A 9,791-nucleotide genomic window follows, 5' to 3' on the forward strand; every position below is an offset into this window, starting at 1 on the left:
ACACTAATCCTAAACCTAAATCTCACCCTAATCCTAACCCTAACCCTAACCCTCACCCTCACCCTCACCCTCAACCTAACTCTAAACCTAACAATAACAATAACCTTAACCCTAACCCTCACCCTAACTATAACCCTCAACCTAACCCTAACCCTAACCCTAACACTTACCCTCACCCTAACCCTAACCCTAACCCTAACAATATGCCTCACACTAACCGTAACCCTCACCCTAACCCTAAAACTCATCCTAAACCTAACACTAACATTAACCCTCACCCTCACCCTAGCCCTCACCATAAATCTAATTCTAAACCTAACCCTCACCCTAACCCTAACACTTATCCTGACCCTAAACCTCACACTAAACCTAACCCTAATCCTCAATCTAACCCTCACCCTCACCAAAACCCCTAACCCACACCCTTACCCTAAACCTCACCCTCACCCTAACCCTCACCCTTATCTTAATTCTCACAGTCAGCCTAACCCTCAACTTTACCCTTCCCATCACCCTCACTCTAACCCTCACCCTATCCTTAAACCTCATGCTAATCTTCAACTTAACCGTAACCCTAACCATTACCCTTACCTTAACCCTTACCCTCAACCTCACCCTCAGCCTAACCCTAAACCTAACCATAAACCTAAACCTAACCCTCACCCTCACCCTAGCCGTCACCCTAACCATAATCCTCACCCTAACCCTCATCCTAAACCTCACCTTAATCCTAACCCTAATAATCACTGGAACCCTAATCCTCACCCCCACCCTCATCCTCAGCCTAACCCTAAACCTTAGCGTTAGCCTAACCCTAACACTCACATTACCCTCATCCTAACCCTCACCTTAATACTAACGCTAATCATCACTCGAACCATAATCCTCACCCCCACTCTCATCCTAAGCCTAACCCTAAGCCTAAGCCTAACCCTAACACTCACACTAACCCTCATCCTAACCCTAATCCTAAACCTAACCCTAACCCTAACCCTAACCCTCCCCCTAACCCTCCTCCTAACCATCACTCTAACCCTAAACCTCACCCTCATCCTAACCCTAATCCTCACACTAACCCTAAAGCTCACCCTAAACCTAACCCTAACGCTCACCCTCAACCTCGCCATAACTCTAACCCTAACCTTAACAAAAACACTAATCCTAACCCTAAACCTAACACTAACCCTAATCCTAAACCTAACCCTCAACCTCAGCCTCACCATCACTGCAAAGGTAACCTTAACCATAACACTAACAATAACCCTAACCCTAATCCAAACACTCACCCTCACCCTAATCCTATTCCTAACCCTAAACCTCACCCTAACCCTAACCCTCACCCTCACCTTAATCCTAACCCAAATCCTAACACTCACCCTAACCCTAATCCTCACCCAAACCATAACCATAACCCTCACACCTACCTTCACCCTCAACCTAACCCTAAGCCTAAGCCTAAACCTAACTCTCACACTTATCCTCACCCTAATCCTAATCCTAACCCTAAGCCTATCCCTAAACCTCAACCTAACCCTCATCCTCACCCTAAGACTAACTCTAACCCTAACCCTACCTCTCACCCTATCCCTCCCCATCAACCTAATTCTAACTCTCAACCTCACCCTCAACCTAAACCTAACCCTAAACCTCACCGTAAACCTCACCCTAACCCTAACCCTCACCCTCACCCTCACTGTAAATCTAACCCTAGCGCTAAAAATAATACTAACCCTAACCCTAACCCTAAACCTAACGATAACTATAAACGTCACCCTCAGCCTCACCCTCACTGCAAACTTAACTGTAACCAAAACACTAACAATAACCCAAACCCTAACCCTAACCCTCATCCTCACCCTATACCTCACCCTAACATTAATCCTCAATCTTACCCTCACTCTAAACCTATCCCTAAGCCTAACTCTCACCCTCACCTTAACCCTAACCCTCACATTTACCATAATCCTCACTCTCAGCCTAAACCTCAACTTTACCCTTACTGTCACCCTCACCCTAACCCTAACACTAACTCTCACCCTCATGCTGAACTCTCCCTGACAGTAACCCTAAGCATTACCCTAACCCTAACCCTCACCATAAACCTCTCCCTAAACCTAACTCTAACCCTAAACCTCACCCTCACCCTAAACCTAATCCTCACCCTAACCCTAAACCTCACCATAACCCCAACCCTCATCCTCACACTCACCATAACTTTAACACTAACCCTCACACTAAACCTCACTCTAACCCTAATCCTAACCTTAACCCTCACACTCGCCCTCACCCTAAACCTAACCCACAACCTCAACCTAACCCTAAGCCTAACCCTTACCCTAACCTCACACTCATCCTCACCCAAACCCTAATCCTAATCCTGACCATAACCATAACCCTCAACCTAACCCTAACACTCACCCTAACCCTAACACTAACCCTAACCCTAACCCTCACCCTAACTCTAACCCTCACCCTTATCTTAATTCTCACCCTCAGCCTAACCTTCAACTTTACCCTAACCATCACACTCATTCTAACCCTCACCCTATCTCTAAACCTCATGGTAACCTTCAACCAAACCGTAACCCTAAACATCACCCTAAACTTAACACTCACACTCAACCTCACCCTCAGAATAACCCTAAGCCTAAGCCTAACCCTAAACCTAACCCTCACCCTCACCCTAGACTTAACCCTAACCCTAATCCTAACACTAACCATCATCCTAACCTTCACCCTAATCCTAAACCTTACCATCAACTGAACCCTAATCCTCACCCCCAACCTTATCCTCAAACTAACCCTAAACCTAAGCATAAGCCTAACCCTAACGCTCACCATCACCCTCACCCTAACACTATTCCTAAACTTAACCCTAACCCTAACCTAACCCTCACCATAAACCTCTCCCTAAACCTAACTCTAACCCTAAACCTCACCCTCACCCTAAACCTAATCCTCACCCTAACCCTAAACCTCACCATAACCCCAACCCTAACCCTCACCCTCATCCTCACACTCACCATAACTCTAACCATAACCTTAACAAAAACACTAATCCTAACCCTAAACCTAACCCTATCCTTAATCCTAACTCTAACTCTCCCACTAACCCTTATTCTAACCATAAACCTCACCCTCAACCTAACTCTAACCCTAAAAGTCACCCTAAACCTCACCCTAACACTAAAACTCACCCTCACGGTAACTCTAACCCTAACCCTAACACTAACACTAACACTAACCTTAACCCAAAACCTAACCCTAACCATAAAGCTCACCCTCAGCCTCACCCTCACTGGAAACTTAAACCTAAACATAACACTAACAATAACCCTAAACCTAAACCTAAACCTAACTCTAAGCTTAACTTAACCCTATCCCTAATCCTCACCCCCACTCTCACCCTCAGTCTAAACCATTGCCCAACCCTAACACTAACCTTAAATCTAACCCTAAACATCACCCTCACCCTAACCCTATCTCCAACACTAACTCTAAACCTCATCCAAACCCTAACCCTAACCCTCACCCACAACCTCACCCTCACCATAACTCTAACCCTAACCCTAACAATAACACTAAACCTAACTCTAACCATCACCCTAACACTAATCCTCACTGCCACTCTCACCCTCAGCCTAACCCTAAACCTAAAACTAACATTAACTCTAATCCTCACCCTCACCCTCACCCTAAACCAAACCCTAACCCTAACCCTAACCCTAACACTAAGCCTAACACTTACCCTAATCCTAAACCTCACAATGACCCTCAAACAAACCCTAATCCTAAACCTAACCTAACCCTAACCCTAACCCTAAGCCACACACTTACCCTAACCCTCAACCTCAACCTCAGCCTCAGCCTAAACCTAACTCTAAACCTAACCCTAACCCACACACTCAACCTCACCCTAACCCTAATCCTAACCCTAACCCTCCCTCTAATCCTAACCCTCACACTATCCCTCACCATAACCCTAACTCTACCCCTAATCCTAAAACTAAACCTCACGCAAACTCTAACCCTAACCCTCACCCTCACCCTCAATGTAACCCTAAACCTAACAATAACAATAACCCTAACACTAACACTAACCCTCACCCTAACTATAACACTCACCCTAACCCTAACCCTCACCCTAACACTTAACCTCACCCTAACACTAACCTTAACCCTAACCCTAACCCTCACACTAACCCTATTCCTCACCCTAACCCTAAAACTCACCCTAACCCTAACCTAACCCTAATCCTCACCCTAACCCTAGCCCTCATCCTAACAATAATTCTAACCCTAACCCTCACCCTAACCCTAACCCTCATCCTCATTCTAAACCTCACACTAACCTAACCCTAATCCTCAATCAAACCCTCACCCTCACCCTAAACCCTAACCCTCATCCTTATCCTAACCCTCACCCTAACCATAGCCCTAACCATTTTCTTTACCATGACCCTCAGCCTAACCCTCAAAATTACCCTTACCATCACCCTCACCCTAACCCTCACCCTATGCCTAAACCTCATGCTAACCTTCAACCTAAACGTAACCCTAACTATCACCCTAACCCTACCCCTCACCCTCAACCTAGCCCTCACCCTAAACCTAACCCTCATCCTAACCCTCCCTCTAACCCTAAACCTCACTCTAACCCTCACCCTAACATTAACTCTAACCCTAAACCTCACACTCGCCCTAACCCTAACCCAAACTGTAACCCTAAACATCAGCCTAACCCTAACCCTAACCTCACCCTCACCCTAAACCTCACCCTAACCCTAACCCTAAACCTTAACCTCAACGAAGCCCTCAACCTAATCCTAAACCTAACCGTAACCCTCACCTTAAACATAACCCTCACCGTAAAACAAACACTCACACTAAACCTAAACTTCAGCCTCAACCTCACCCTCAGCCTAACCCTAAGCCTAACACTAAACCTAACCTTAACCCACACACTCACCCTAACCCTAACCCTAATCCTAATCATAACCATAACCCTCACCCTAACCCTATCACTCACCCAATCCCTAACCTTAACAATAATCGATCCCTAACCCTCACCCTAACCCTAACTCTAACACTCAACCTCACCCTCACCCTAACCCTAACACTAAACCTCACCCTAACCCTAACCCTAAACCTCACCCTCACCCTAGCCATAAGCCTAAACCTAATCCTAAACCTAACCCTCATCCTAACCCTCACCATAACCATAATCCTATCCCTCATCCTAACCCTAAACCTCACCCTCACCCTCACTCTCAGCCTAACACTAAACCTAACCCTAACCCACACACTCACCCTAACCCTAACCTAACACTAACCCTCACCCTAACCCTCACACTTACCCTCACCCTAATCCTAATCCTAACCCTAACCCTCACCCTCACCTTAATCCTAAACCAAATCCTAACCCTCACCCTAACCCTAATCCTCACCCTCACTGTAACCATAATCCTCATACCTACCTTCACCCTCAACCTAAATCTAAGCCTAAGCCTAAACCTAACCCTCACTCACTCCCAACCTAACCCTAATCCTAACCCTAAGCCTATCCCTAAACCTCAACCTAACTCTCACTCTCACCCTAAAACTAACACTAACCCTAACCCTACCTCTCACCCTAACCCTCACCATAAACCTAATTCTAACTCTAAACCTCCCTCTCAACCTAACCCTAACCCTAAACCTCACCGTAAACCTCACCCTAACCCTAACCCTCACCCACACCCTCACTGTAAATCTAACCCTAACCCTAAAAATAATACTAACCCTAACCCTAACCCTAAATCTAACCCTCATCATGCACCTCACCCTCAGCCTCACCCTCACTGCAAACTTAACTGTAACCATAGCACTAACAATAACCCTAACCCAAATCCTCATCCTTATCCTAAACCTCACCCTAACACTAATCCTCAATCTTACCCTCACCCTCACCCTACCCCTACCCCTAACCCTCACCCTAACCCTAACCCAAACCCTTACAGTAACTCTCACCCTTAGCCTAACCCTAAAGTTTACCCTTACCTTCACCCCCACCCTAAACCTCACCCTAACCCTAACCCTCAGCCTAACCCTCAGCCTAAGCCCAACTCTACCCCTGGACCTCACCCTCACCCTAACTGTAACCCTAACACTAAAACTCATCATACCCCTAACCCTAAACCTCACCCTTACCCTAAAGCTAACCCTCACCCTAACCCTAACCCTCACGCTCACCCTCACCCTCAGGCTAACCCTAAGCCTAACCCTTACCTTAACCCTCACACTCACCCTAACCCTACCCTAATCCTAATCCTAACCATCATCATAACACTCACCCTAACCCTAACACTCACCCTAACCCTAACACTAACACGAACCTTAATCCTAACCCTCAACCTAACCCTAACTCTAACACTAAATCTCACCCTCACACTAACACTAACCCTAAACCTCACCCAAACCTAACACTAAAACTCACGCTCACAATAACACTCACACTAACCCTAATCCTAACCCTCACACTTACCATAACCATCACCCTCAACCTCACCCTCAGCCTAACCCCAAGCCTAACCCTAAACCTAACCCTAACCCACACACTCAACCACACCCTAACCCTAACCCTAACCCTAACCTAACATTAATCCTAACATTAACCCTAACACTTTCCCTCACCCTAAGCCTAAATCTAACCCTAAACCTCACCCTAACCCTAAACCTAACCCTCACCCTCACCCTCATCCTCAACATAACCCTAAAACTAAAATTAACAATAACCCTAACCCTAACCCTTAACCTCACCCTAACTATAACCCTCAACCTAACCCTAACCCTCTCCCTAACACTTACCCTCACCCTAACACTAACCCTAACCCTAAAACTAACCCTCACCCTACCCCTAACCCTCACCCTAAGCCTAAACCTCACCCTACCCCTAACCATAACCCTCACCTTCGCCCTAGTCCTCACCCTAACACTAATTCTAACACTTACACTCACCTAACCCTAACACTCATCCTCACCCTAAACCACACAGTAACCCTAACACTAATCCTCAATCTAACCCTCAGCCTCACCCTAATCCCTAACCCTCACCCTTACCCTAACCCTCACCCTAACCATAACCCTCACATTTATCCTAACCCTCACCCTCAGCCTAACCCTCAAATTTACCCTTACGATCACCCTTACCCTAACACTCACGCTATTACTAAACCTCATCCTAACCTTCAAGCTAACTGTAACACTAACCATCACCCTAACCCTAACCCTAACACTAACCCTAACCCTAACCCTGATCCTAACCCTCCCCCTAACCCTAACACTAAACCTAAACCTAACACTAACACTCACACTAACCCTAACCGGCACCTTAAACCTAAACCTCCCCCTAACCCTAACCCTAAACCTCACTCTCACCCTAGCCCTCACCCTAAGCCTAATCCTAACCCTAACCCTCATCCTAACCCTCACTCTAATCCTAAACCTAACCATCACCCGAAAACTAATCCTCACCCCCACCCTCACCCTCAGCCTAAGCCTAACCCTAACTCTAACACTCACCCTCACCTTCACCCTAACCCTAATCCCTAACCTAACCCTAACCCTAAATCTAACCCTAAACCTAAGCCCAACCCTAATCCTCACCACCTCTCTCACCCTCAGCCTAACCCTAAGCCCAACCCTAACACTAACCTCAACTCTAACCCTAAACATCACCCTCAACCTAACCCTATCTCCAACCCTAACTCTAAACCTCACCCTAACCCTAACCCGGACCCGCAACCTCACCCTCACCTTAACACTAACCCTAACCCTAACAATAACACTAAACCTAACCCTAACCCTCACCCTAACCCTAACCCTCATCCTAACCCTAAACCTCACACTAAACCTAACCCTAATCCTCAATTTAACCCTCACCCTCACCCTTACCCTAACCCTCACCCTAACCCTAACCCTCACTGTTATCTTAATTCTCACCCTCAGCCTAACCCTCAGCTTTACCCTTACCATCACCCTCACTCTATCCCTCACCCTATCCCTAAACTTCATGCTAACCTTCAACCTAACCGTAACCTTAACCATCACCCTAACCTTAACACTCACCCTCAGCCTAACCTTAAGCCTAAGTCTAACCCTAAACCTAACCCTCACCCTCACCATAGCCCTCAGCCTAACCCTAATAATAACCCTAACCCTCATCCTAACGCTCACCCAAATCCTATACCTTACCATCACCCGAACCATAATCCTCAACCCCACCCTCATCCTCAGTCTAACCCTAAGCCTAAGCCTAAGCCTAAGCCTAACTCACACACTCACCCTAACCCTAAACCTAATCCTAAACCTAACCCTAACCCTAACCCTAACCCTCACCCTAACCCTCCCCCTAACCCTCACTCTAACCCAAAACCTCACCCTCACCCTAACCCTAATCCTCACCTTAACCCTAAAACTCACCCTAACCCTAACCCTAAACGTCACCATCACCCTCACCATAACTCTAACCCTAACCTTAACAAAAACACTAATACTAACCCAAAACCTAACCCTCACTCTAATCCTAACCCTAAACCTCACCCTCAGCCTCACCATCACTGCAAAGGTAACCTTAACCATAACACTAACAAAAACCCTAACCCTAATCCTAAACCTCACCCTCACCCTAATCCTAATCCTAACCCTAACCCTCACCCTAACCCTAACCATCACCCTCACCTTAATCCTATCCTAAATCCTAACCCTCACCCTAACCCTAATCCTCACCCTCACCGTAACCATAACACTCACACCTACCTTCAACCCCAACCTAATCATAAGCCTAAGCCTAAACCTAACCCTCACACTCAACCTTACCCTAACACTAATCCTAAACCTAAGTCTATCCCTAAACCTCAACCTAACCCTCACCCTCACCCTAAGACTAACACTAACCCTAATCCTACCTCTCACCCTAACCCTCCCCATAAACCTAATTCTAACTCTAAACCTCACCCTCAACGTAACCCTAAACATAAACCTCACCATAAACCTCACCCTAACCCTAACCCTCACCCTCACCCTCACTGTAAATCTAAAACTAAAACTAAAAATAATACTAACCCTAACCCTAAACCTAACCCTAACCATAAACCACACCCTCATCTTCAACCTCACTGCAAACTTAACTGTAACCATAACACTAACAATAACTCTAACCCTAACCCTAACCCTCATCCTCACCCTAAACCTCACACTAACACTAATCCTCAATCTTACACTCGCCCTCACCCTACCCCTAACGCTAACCCTCACACTAACCCTAACCTTAACCCTCAAATATACCATAATTCTCACTCTCAGCCTAACCCTCAACTTTTCCCTTACTGTCACCCTCACCCTAACCCTCACAGTAACTCTCACCCTCATGCTAACCCTCTCCCTGACTGTAACCCTAAGCATCACCCTAACCCTAACCGTCACCCACACCCTAACTTTAACACTAAACCTCACACTAACCCTCACCCTAACCTTAAGACTAACCCTAACCCTCACACTCACCCTCACCCTAAACCTAACCCTAAACCTAACCCTAACCATAAACCTCACCCTCAGCCTCACCCTCACTGCAAACTGAACTATAACCATAAAACTTACAATAACCCTAACCTAACCCTAACCCTCATCCTCACCCTAAACCTCACCCTAACACTAATCCTCAATCTTACCCTCACACTCACCCTACCCCTAAAGCTAACCCTCAACCTAACCCTAACCCTAACCCTCACATTTACCGTAATCCTCACTCTCTT

This window comes from Dipodomys merriami, unplaced genomic scaffold, assembly GCF_024711535.1.
Source record: "Dipodomys merriami isolate MVZ:Mamm:240054 unplaced genomic scaffold, mDipMer1.0.p SCAF_75, whole genome shotgun sequence".
NCBI lineage: Eukaryota > Metazoa > Chordata > Mammalia > Rodentia > Heteromyidae > Dipodomys > Dipodomys merriami.